This window comes from Magnolia sinica, chromosome 18 (assembly GCF_029962835.1).
Source record: "Magnolia sinica isolate HGM2019 chromosome 18, MsV1, whole genome shotgun sequence".
NCBI classification, from domain to species: Eukaryota; Viridiplantae; Streptophyta; class Magnoliopsida; order Magnoliales; family Magnoliaceae; genus Magnolia; species Magnolia sinica.
Genome location: NC_080590.1, coordinates 7,281,178 through 7,292,953, shown reverse-complemented (window position 1 = coordinate 7,292,953; position 11,776 = coordinate 7,281,178).

Below are 11,776 nucleotides of genomic sequence, written 5' to 3'. Positions count from 1 at the left end.
AGTTGAGTTAAGGCCAGCTCGAACTCATGTTCAAGCTCAAAAAATCAGCTCTACTCGGTTGAACTTATCTTCAAACTGAGCCGAACTGGGCTTTTTCAAGACGAGTCGAGCGAGCTAACTGAGCTAGCTTGGTTCATGTACACCTCTAGGCGAGGGTAGGATGCAATCCGTGGTCATGAAGAAAGAAATTAAGTGCTATTCGGATAAAACGTTAGTGGTTGTTTCCCTCACTGTGGGGCCCACCTTGATTTATGTGTTGTATATTCACACCGTTCAACATATTTCCGGATCATTTTGGGCACGGTTCAAAAAATGAAGCAGATCAAAATCTACCGTTTTCATTAAATCTCCACCATTAAAAATTTCCTAGGATCCATTTATTTTTTTACTTGCCATCCAACCTGTTGATAAGGTCACACCCACCTAGATGAAAGGAAAACACAAACATCAGCTTATCCAAAACTTCTGTGGCCCCAAGAAGCTTTTAACAGAAGTTTTTAACGGTGTTCATTCAATCCATACTGTGTGGTCCACTTAAATTTGTATCTGCTTCATTTTCTAGAACATGCCTTAAAATTAGCTTTAAATACTGATGTACGGCGTGGATATACAACCCATACATCAAGGTAGGTAAGGCCACGTTCAGGGAAACGCCCACTAACGTGTTACACGTGTAACACGTAACCTGCACACCCAGCTTTCCCTCTGGCCAGTGGTTGAGCTGGCAGTGTGATCCCGGGTTCGATTTTTCGGTATCAAAAAAAGTAGAGTGTCCCTCGTTTGCACCCGTACAGGAAAAAAAAAAAACTCGAGCCAGCGCAAGCTGCTTTCCTCAGTTTTCAGTCCAACGGACAGAAATGGCCACATATGCGTCGTTTATCTATAACATCCGAGCCGTGTAGAAAGTGGACCGCATCATAAAGATCACCTGTGCTTTTAAACCAAGATGGTCTATTTATCAGTAGGCTGCTTTGTTAAAATCAGTGGACAGCAGATGGTCCAAATCAATGTACCGTTGTGGCCCAACTGATCAACGGATTATCTCCATTTTGTGAATTTCACCGTATTATCCATACGTTAGGTGCGGATGCTTATTCAAGGGACACGTGTCCGAAAATGAAAAACGTGATTATTTATCGAAAGAGAGGGTAAAATAATAAAAAAGAAAGGTTCCAGAACATCACAAAGGGAATGCATCTGATTTTGCCTAGCTGTGAACCGTCGGATGTTCGGTTCATGAAAAGTGGACCGTCATATGTCGGCTCATGGAAAATGTAAACCCTCGTTCTGCGACTTTCTAATAAAAATCAATTTTCTCATTATATAAAATCTTTTTCGACTATACTGCGGAGTGTCGTGGAAAGCTCTGGTACTCTGGCGTTTCGTTATATGTGATACGCCGGAACTTAGAAATTGCATACTTTTCACGCACATCGTTAAAAGTAAACTGTCCAAATTACGGGAATTTATATAGATGGATCGTGAACAAAATATTATAGTTATTTGATTATCTAACCATCGGATTGGTGGACATTTATTGGAAGGTTAGAAGAAAAAAATTAATGATCCTGTTTCAACAACAAGTGTCCGCCAACTGGAATTTGGATTGTTTAAGAAATTTGTTGGTTTGATATGAGCCAGTAAATGCTACGCACGCAAATTTAGGGTGCCTGTGTATCAAGCAACACCACACTGTTAGAGTAGAAAATAAATTGCCTTTGCTGACTTTGGACTCGATTAGCTTGACCTCGCCCCTGCCAAGTCGGTCGCAGAAAAGCTCAGTGGGACCTACCAGTATGTATGTGTTTTATCCACACCGTCCATCCATTTTTCTAGCTCCTTCTAGGGCATGGGCCAAAAATGAGACAGATCTAAAGCTCAATTGGACCACACCACTGAAAACAGTGGGGATTAAATGCCTATCGTTGAAATCATCTTGAGGGCCACTGAAGTTTTGGATCAAGCTTATCTGCCTTTATGAACGGTTTGGATGGCAAATAAATATTACATCATGGTGGGGGCCACGGACCTTTTCCACCACCGACTTGGGCAGTGGAGGGCTCACTACCCTATCAAGTCCGGTTGACAAAAACATCTCACCAAAAGGTAGGGTCAGCTCTTGCAACTTGAATTTCACACGTGAAAAGAGAAAGCTTTAATACTCGGGCAGCACGTATGGATGATAGGCGGACACTTAAATGTCACTTATAAATTGCACGTGTCACAAAAAACAAGTCAAAGTAAACCTTCCAAATGATATGGATATCAATTTAGATATATTATGTAGGGCTGAAAGTCCGACGGGTCAGGTCGGGTGCTCAACCTAACCCAACCCAAGGTTCCTATACCTCAACCCTAACCCAACTCAACCCAATCACGGGTTGAGAATTCTCAACCCAAGCCCAACCCAAGCGGGCTCGGTTGAGTTGGACGGGTGTATACATGCTAATATTTTCATTATTACATTAATTTATAATATTTTAATATAACACTTATTTTTTATATCAATGATTTGATTAATTATATATGTGATTATTTATTATAAAGAACTTTATTTTTTTTCTTTAAAAAAATAAGCTAAAATATAAGACAACTCCTTTAAAAGTCATGTAGTATAGCACACAACCTATTTGGGAGAGAGAAATTTGGCATATCTTGTTAGATTTAGTCCTTAGAATTGACGTGGACAAATGAGACTCGACATTGCCACGTGCCTTCAATACAAATGATCCACATTCAATTATAATTTATAAGTAACTAATATAATGATCGAGTTTGGGTTGAGTTGGTTTGGGTAACCTGAGACCTCAACCCGAGCCCAACCCAAGTTTTATCGGGTTGGTGTCTGTATAGCCCAAGATTGAGATCAGACCCGATATATCTTGCTCGAGCCCAACCCAATGTCGAGTTGGTCACGAGTCGGTCGGGTTGAATCCGCCCAACTTTCAACCCTAATATTATGTACCACAAATAATGCGTGTTTGATTTTTTTACTATTAGATTGGTGGACATTTATTGGACGGTCCAAGATGAAAAATATCCAATGGCCCTCTTTGTACAAACAAGTGTCCCCAGAGATTAGGAATGCATAACCATTCTAATTTTGGACGGAAACTTAAGCAACGGTGGGTCCATAACGTATAGCCCATTTGAGTTAATGGAAGCTACGTGTACAATTTCTGACTGTCCAAGTATCGAGCTACATAGTCTGCCAGAGTATCAAATAAAAGTCTTGGATATTATCAGTCCAGCGAGTGGGACCGAGGAGGTGGACCTGGATGTAGCGATGTTCTAGAGAGAAATGATCAGTACGTCCGTTTAGTACAAAGAGTTTAATGTACTGGGCATTTTATGGCTAATGCATCAGATTTGCATGGAATCCGAGCCGTGCAAATAATGGACCAATCGTAGAGGTCGCTTGACGTGAAATTCAGGACGATCCATTCGTCAGATGGGCCGAACCTGTATGTTGGTATGATCATCGTCCACTCATTTATTTCTATATGTGGCTCAGTTCATGACTTGACCATAGTGATTTTCTGAACAGATGATGTTCATGATCATTCCCACCCTTTGCATGGCTTAGATGTCCATAAGACGAATTATATATATCCGAATATTTGGACTCCGTTAATCTGGAGGATTTTACACACTCTAATTGAAGTCCGACAATTGTTCGGTGATCCTAGCCGTAGATATAATGGGCCACAATTTGATTGATTGGTTCATGCACCAACAATCTTCTAAGGTAAAAGAGAACCTAAAACCTTTCAATAGGTGGCTAACAAAGAAATGACTGAGAAAGAAGAAACAGCAACGGTTCCCATTGAACCAATAAAAAGGCCAACATTTCTACGGCCAGGATCTTCCAACCTGGGAGATTTTTTATGCATGGGCTGTCCAAAGTGACACGTGCACCCACGGCATCAACGTCTTGGAACATTAAACGTGCACTCAATTGTACAAAAGCTTAAAGCCAAAACACGAACAGGAGAGAGAGATGACGGGCCATCCTGGCAAGCGGGTTTTGTCTAGACCCAATAACGTGCGTGTGTTCCATCAGGACCCTTGTTTTGGTGCGACTTGGCATTGACGGGTCAACCCGGCAAACGGGTTTGTCCGGATCCGCCACTTTAAGTTTGTTGAATCTGGAACCTTTTCTTTGCTGCAACTCGGCCTCGGTCTCTGGCCTGTAATTTGATTGAAATGGCCAGTTTGGGGGCCATTAAAATGAATTTTACATATTGGAAATATACCAATAGCTGGAATTCAAATGAAGATTGTGACCCACCCAAACCCATCTATCCAACGGACCCGAAATTTCCCAAATGTATTTTTTGTGATGACCTGATTAAAAAAAAAAATCAAAATTTTAACATATGCCATAGGATTGCTGTGTGTGAAAGGGTCTCAAGGAAGCGGCTCTCCGAACAAACGAATGGATAATTATTTGTAGATTTAATAAGTTATAGAAAATGGATGTCTTCCACGTGTATCCTAAGGTTGCGTTTGAGAATGGACTTCTGAAATTTCAAATGTGAAATGCCTCAGATTCTCGCAGTTCCACTGATCTTCCACGCATTCCAGTCTTCTCGAAATCATAAAAAAGCACTAGGCTTCCATGATTGTTTAGCACAATGTAGAAAATGACAGCGACTTTTAAATCCTACACACGGCATGATTATTAGATCGGCTAAATTTCTAAAGCAATCATAGACGGAGCATAATCGAATAATTCTGTAGAGAAGATGAGTGTAACGGTTGATTTTGCTGGGACCAATCGGTGTTTTATTTCTAACTACTCATTTGATAGCCTCATTTGGATGGTTTAGATTTCTTTATTAGTGTGGTTTTGGAGATATCCCTGTTCCCATTTTGCCTCTAAAATTTGAATGGTAGTAATAGTCAAAACGGCGGTGAATTTTAGGGGGTGTTTGGCGCATAGGTTTAAATGGAATATGGAAGGAGTGGGTTTTGTGATCCCATGGATGACCCCATCTTCTGTTTGGGATTCACATAAGGTGTGGGCTGTGCAGCCCCATCTCGTAATCAGTGCCCGGGCAAGAGTTGCAATCTTACGTTCATGTAACTAGTGGTTGGTGCTATGTGGACTCCACCATGATGTATGTGTTTTATCCATGCCGTCCATCTATTTTGAAATATAATTTTAGGGCTTGATCCCAAAAATAAGGTAGATATAAATCTCAGGTGGACCACATCATAGGAAAACAGTAGTGATTGAATTACACCATTAAAAACCTCCTAGGGCCAACTGTGCGGTCCAGTTGAGATTTGGATTAAACTCATTTTTAAGCTTATACCATAAAATGACATGGAAAAATGGGTAGACGGCATGGATGAAACACATACATCATGGTGGGGCCCACAGAGTACACCAGTTGTGGGAAGATGAGTAGCCAATCTATTTTTCAAACATGAAGTGGGATGGCCTTTAAGCCATGGGATTAGATGGCAATTCCTTCAAACATGAAGTGGGATGGCCTTTAAGCCATGGGATTAGATGACAATTCCTAACGGAGTGTAATCATTACATTTTGGTAATTTCATCCCACTTAAACCCATCTAATCCCATGCTCCAAACACGCCCTAAGTCAATATGTTAGGTATTTTATAGAAATGATTTCAACCGGCTAGAGTCTGAATTTTCAGTCCTTAAGACAACAGTTTCTTATTATAATAGACCAGTCACCTAAGCCTTTTTTGTTGTTTTGTCATAAAAAATAATAAATTAAAAATAAAATTTTAATTTAAAAACTAGGTAAATATATTATATATAAAAACTGTTTCTTATTTTACAATGATCCCTAAAAGCCTAAATTTATATATATCAGCATGTCACATGGAGCCTAAAAGGCCTAACTTTTTTGCACCCATATGAGCCACGTTGTAATTATGGTGTGAATTAGAATTTAGATAAAGCTTTGACTAATATCTAAGGATCTAATCATAATATTAATTATGTTTGATACATAATTGTATATGTGATATCGGTGGCATGTATTATAAATGTAAAGACAATTGGATTAATTAGGATGTAGGTGGTGTATGAGGTACTATGAGGTCGACCTAGTGGGAAGCTTTCCATGAGGTTGAGCTGTGTGGGCCCCACCATGATGTGTATCGGACATCAACTCCATCAATCGCATGCACCCTTCCGTGGTGGGCCATAGGCCTAAAAATTATGACAATTTGTGACTTAGATGGACCACATTATAGACAACAGTTGAGAGTTGATACACACCCATTGAAACATTCATGATCGTTTGTAAGGCCCACTGAGACATGGTTCACACATCCAGCCTATCCATTGCATGTGTTGTCCCACTTGATGAGGGATCACACTACCAAGTTTCAGTGCTATCAGAAACTCAAGTAGGCCCATCAAGTGCCTTTAAATGTTTTAGGCATGATTTCATACAATTTTATATTGATGGCCCACTTGAGTTCCAGATATAGCTGGTTTTTAGATATCCTGTAATGTGTAAGGTACCCACCAAATGCATGGGATGGATGTCTCCTACAAATCAAGGGAAGCTCTCTCTCTCTCTTTATGTGTGTGTGTGTCTATATACACACACACACTACGAACAAAAGAGTTTGAATAGGTATATGAATAGGTATGTGAATGTTTTGAAAATATTATCTTTCTAAAAAGAATACTATGTCGCTTCAAGTCCTGTACATCCTAAACATTATATTATAAAGATAGCAGAATATTCCTTAATCAAGCAATTTATAGCTTTGTGCTTTTACTGTTGTCATTTTGCTCATCTCTTGGAGATTGTTTTTTAGGTATATTCAGCATTAACACTTGCAAATTTGTTCAACATTTAGTGGGTACAAATTTCCTTGTTGAATTATAAATTTATGAATTTATTATATCCTGAAGATAGATTATCTTCTTCTTTTTTTTTTAATTGTTTTATTTCTTTTAACAATTGTTGAAATATTTAGAAAAGGACAATAAATCTGTATTAAAATATTAACCATTTAAGACAAGGCTTAAACATGCAAATCTGACATGTTTCATCTCAAATTTCTTCATTTATTTCATTGTGTACTACGTCAAGCTACTAACAATTCCTGACCCCATGGTGATGTTTATCTGTGACACAAAAAAAGATGTGAAATAATGAGAAGAAGATCAGTCTTCCTCAAACATGCAAAACTTTAAATTTACACAAAAGTTCTTAAATTCATAAGATCAAAAAAAACTTTTTTTAAAAAAAGGTTCAAAATTGCATTGAGATATAATGACAAAACTTTCCCAATACTTCCTTATTCAAGAATTTCTAGTATTATTACCAGTAATTTCTAAAAAGATAGAAATCCTATAACTCCAAAAATAATAAGATAAAACAAAATTAAAGCTTCTAAAAATAATTAGTTTATCTTAAATTCGTAAATTTATTCCTACAAAACAGAGATATGTGACTTGCTATGTATGTCTATTGACCCCATAACCACCGTTATATAAAGATTAATAGGCTATGCATTTTATTACAATGACTATATCAAAAGTAATATCTAATTTACGATCTATACTTCAAACGACAATTTTTCTCTATCAAAATGAATCTCTTCTGATCAGGGGCACTTGGCGCTCAGCTATACTATGCCCTATAAAATATTGGCCCCGCATAAGATAGACTGCTTTCGTTTTAGTTTAGTCACGATTGTGTAAAAAATACGTATCTAGCATGTCCTACATCAATTACCCATTCAATCCGTTCACAAAGTGAGTTCAATAAGAATGAAAAGAAAAAACCACCACTCGGAGTGGGGAAAAATAAAAAATAAAAAATCAAATATCCGCCAAATTCATGACTTCGATGGCCTCAAAAAGGTTTCTAGTAGGCATCCCCATCCCCATTTCTCATTTATGGTGTGGCCCACTCGAGTTTGGATTGGCATGAATTTTGGGCTCACGTCATAACATGAGCTAGGACAAATTATAGGGTGACGTCACAAACACGTTCCTGTGTCAAACAGTTGGTAATGAGTGGGGAAACCTAGTAACTGGACTTGGCCTTTGAGCTGGCCTTGAACCTACTAGTTTGGCTTGTTTGTTGGCTTAGCCTTCAACATGTGTGGTTAATTATTTTTCTGAGTTAGGTCGGGCTCAAGTCATTTTAGCCAGACCAACCTGGTCAAACTCAGCCCAACATGTGTGGTCCATTAATTTTTTAGGTAAGTCAGCTCAAGTCATTTTAGCCTGACCTAACTCGATATGATGTGTTGAATTTGAAAATATTTATTAATCGTGATGCTTTTTTATTATTTTATTTTTTGCCCTTAGATTTCCTGATAATATCCTAAGAAATTGCTAAGAAAGAGATTTGCCAACGGTTGGTGCAACCAAAAGCAATTTGGGCCCACCATTATCGGCATGTGAAATCATTCATTTCATCATTTAATTTATGCCAGCTTATGTTAGGATGTGCACATAATCAAGCCGATCCAAAAACTAATGTGGACCACACCCACATAAAAATGAAGCATATCTAAATCTTAGGTGGACCATATCACAGGAATCAATCGTGATTAAATCCACACCATTAAAAACTCATGGGCGCCACGGGAATGTTTATTTGCCATCCAACCTATTGTTAAGGTCACAAGGACCTGGATGAAGAGACCATATGAATGTTAGCTTGATCCAAAACTTTTGTGGCCCACAAAACTTTTTTATGGTCGATTACCACTGTTTCCTTTATTATGATCCACCTGATATATGGATCTGTTTCATTTGTGGAATCATGCTCAAAAATGAGTTTTCAAAATGGATGAACGGGTGGATATCATGCAAATACATCATGGTAGGCCCCACCAACCTTGGTAGACATGAGGATCCACATAAGCTGCGCCCAGGCTATATACACCCACCATTAGGGCTGTACACGAACCGAGTTAGCTCGTTTAACTCACACAACTCGACTTGATTTTTTTAGCTCGAAAAATTTTCGAACCAAGTTTGAGGTCGCCCTAGTTCAACTCAACTTGGGTCGAACCAGTTCGGTGACCCGATTACTTTGATGTTGATGTTGCTCACCAAGTGTTTAATGAAATGATTCAACAAAGTGTAGCTGGTGGTAAGGAAGGTATGTATATAAAACAAATATTATTTTTTTCTTGATTTTTATGTTGCTTAGAAGGTGTTTAATGAAATACTTGTAAAACCACTGCTGTTGTTTTACATACAATGAGATTTTGAAGGTACAGTCCATGTGTTTGTAAACATACTGCATAGGCGAACTCGGCTCCATCTTGGCTCAAATTGGCTTGAGTTAGTGGCCGAACCAAGCCGAGCTAAGCCAAGTCGGCCAGTCAGGCTCAAGGACCGAGCTGAACTAAGCTCAAGCTAGGATCTGCGAGTGGCCAAGCTGAGTCGAGTTGTGCCAGGCTCAACTCAGTTCGACCCGTGTACACCTCTACTCACCATCGAAGCCTTGGTGGGACCCAGAACTTGGGCGGCCCCAAAAAGGGTTTTAATGGCATCGCCCCTATCTCCACTTCTCCCTGTGGCCGTGAATTTTTGGGCTCTTGGCCAAATATGAGCGGGCGCAAATGGAAGGACTGGATGTCACGCACCTACGGTGGGCCCACAAAGCTTTGTTAATCAGTTAGGGTTCCTGACTTGTCCGGTCGTTCTCAGATCCATATCGATACCACGTATCAGTTTGTCGGATGACGAAATGGCTGATGTGTGCATTAGGACGTCATCTCACAAAAAACCAACCGACCAGGACCGGCCACGTCTCATCAACTACATGGGCCCACCTTCATCTAATCAATCGACGCACATCTAGGGCTGGCATGCACCACCGACGCGGTTTAGTTGGTGCCGTGATGTGTTGGGCGCTGTGGGGCCCACCACAAAGTATATGTTTTATTTCCGGGCCGTCCGTACCTTTTGTCAGATCATTTTAGAGGATGAATAAATCCAAAGCTCAAGTGGACTACACGGAATGATAACGTCACACATATTGGACGAAGGAAAGGAACAAATATCTGCTTGATCAAAAATTTTATAGCCCCTGAGAAATTTTTAACAGTGGGCCTTCAATCATCACTTTCGTGTGGTATGGTCCACTTCAGCTTTGGATATGTTTCATTTTTGTGTTTATGCTCTAGGAGCAGAAAAAAGAGATAAATGGCGTGGATTCAAAACACTATAGTACGGTGGGCCCACATTGCCCCAACACATCACTACAGGCCGGGTGGGAAGTGGATTGCTTACTGTGTAACTGAGTATGCTAAGTGTACTGAGTAAGCTCTGTGGGGTCCACAGTAATTTATGTCTTTATTCACTTTGTTTATTCATTTTAATGGATAATTATATGTATTGAGACAAAAAATATATCATATCAAAATCTCAAATAGGCCAGCACAAGAAACCATATGGATTGAAAGTCTACCATTGAATTATTATTAGGGGTAGGGCGGTACACGAACTGAATTAGCTCGCTCGACTTGACTCGAAAAAGCTCGATTCGATTTGGTTTGAAACTGAGTTCAAGCAAGTTGACCTGATTTTTTGAGCTTGAAAACATTTTGAACCGAGTTTGAGCTTGCTTGAGCTCAAGCTTGATTGGAACGAACCCAACTCAAATCAAACTCAATTTGAACCCGTTCAATGACTCGGTTACTTTAATATTGACGTTGCTCACCAAGTGTTTGTTAAAATGACTCAATGAAGTGTGGCTGGTGGCAATGAAGATATGTATATGAAACAAATATTTTTTTTTCCTTGATTTTTATGTTGCTTACAAGGCGATTAATGAAATACCTGTAAAATTATTGCTGTTGTTTTACATACAATGAGATTTTGAAAGTGCAGTTCATGTGTTTGGGAAAATGCTGTGCATGTGAAATTGACTTGATCTCGGCTTGAACTGGCCCAAGCTACTAATCGAACCAAGCCGAGTTGAGCTGGCCAATCAGGCTCAAGGTCTGAGCCGAGCTAAGTTCGAGCTGAGGTCAACAAGTGTCCAAGCCAAGTTCAAGCTGTGCCTACACCACTACTTGGGGGTTACAACAGTTTTTTATCTAGTTGATGTCTATGTTTTCCCTTCATCTATCCATGTTTGTTTGGTCTCGTGATCAAGTTGAATGAAAAGGAACATCAGTGTAGCCCTAACAAGGCTTCAACGTCGTAAATCATTATTTCCAGTGGTACGGTCCATTTGAGTTCCTGATATACCTAAATTTTGTGATCGACTGCTAAAATAATATTTAAAAAAGATGGACGGTGTGGATAATCTACATACATTCCCAGCAGAGTTGATTAAGTACGGTAAAAGCTCGGGAGTACGCAATACGATTTCGACTGGGAGTGGGCAACGGAAGCGGAATGCGTAATGATCAGTACGTTTATTGAGTAAACTCTGTGGGCTTACCATGGATGTATGTATCTTATTCACGCCGTACATCCGTTTTTTAAATATCATTTTAATTCATAATTACAGAATTGAATCATATGCAAAGCTTAAGTGGACCACACCACAGGAAACAGTTGAAATAATGATGCCTTGAAACCTTCCTGGGACCACAACGATGTTTATTTATCATCCAACCTGTTCATAACGTCAAACAGATATGGATTAAGGAAAAACATATGCACCATCTCGATGAAGAACTTCTGTTACCCCCGAGAAGTTCTCAACAGTAGGCATTCAATTCACACTGTTTCCCTGTAGTGTGGTTCACTTGAGCTTTAAATATGCTTAAATTATGGGTTAATACACTAAAATAA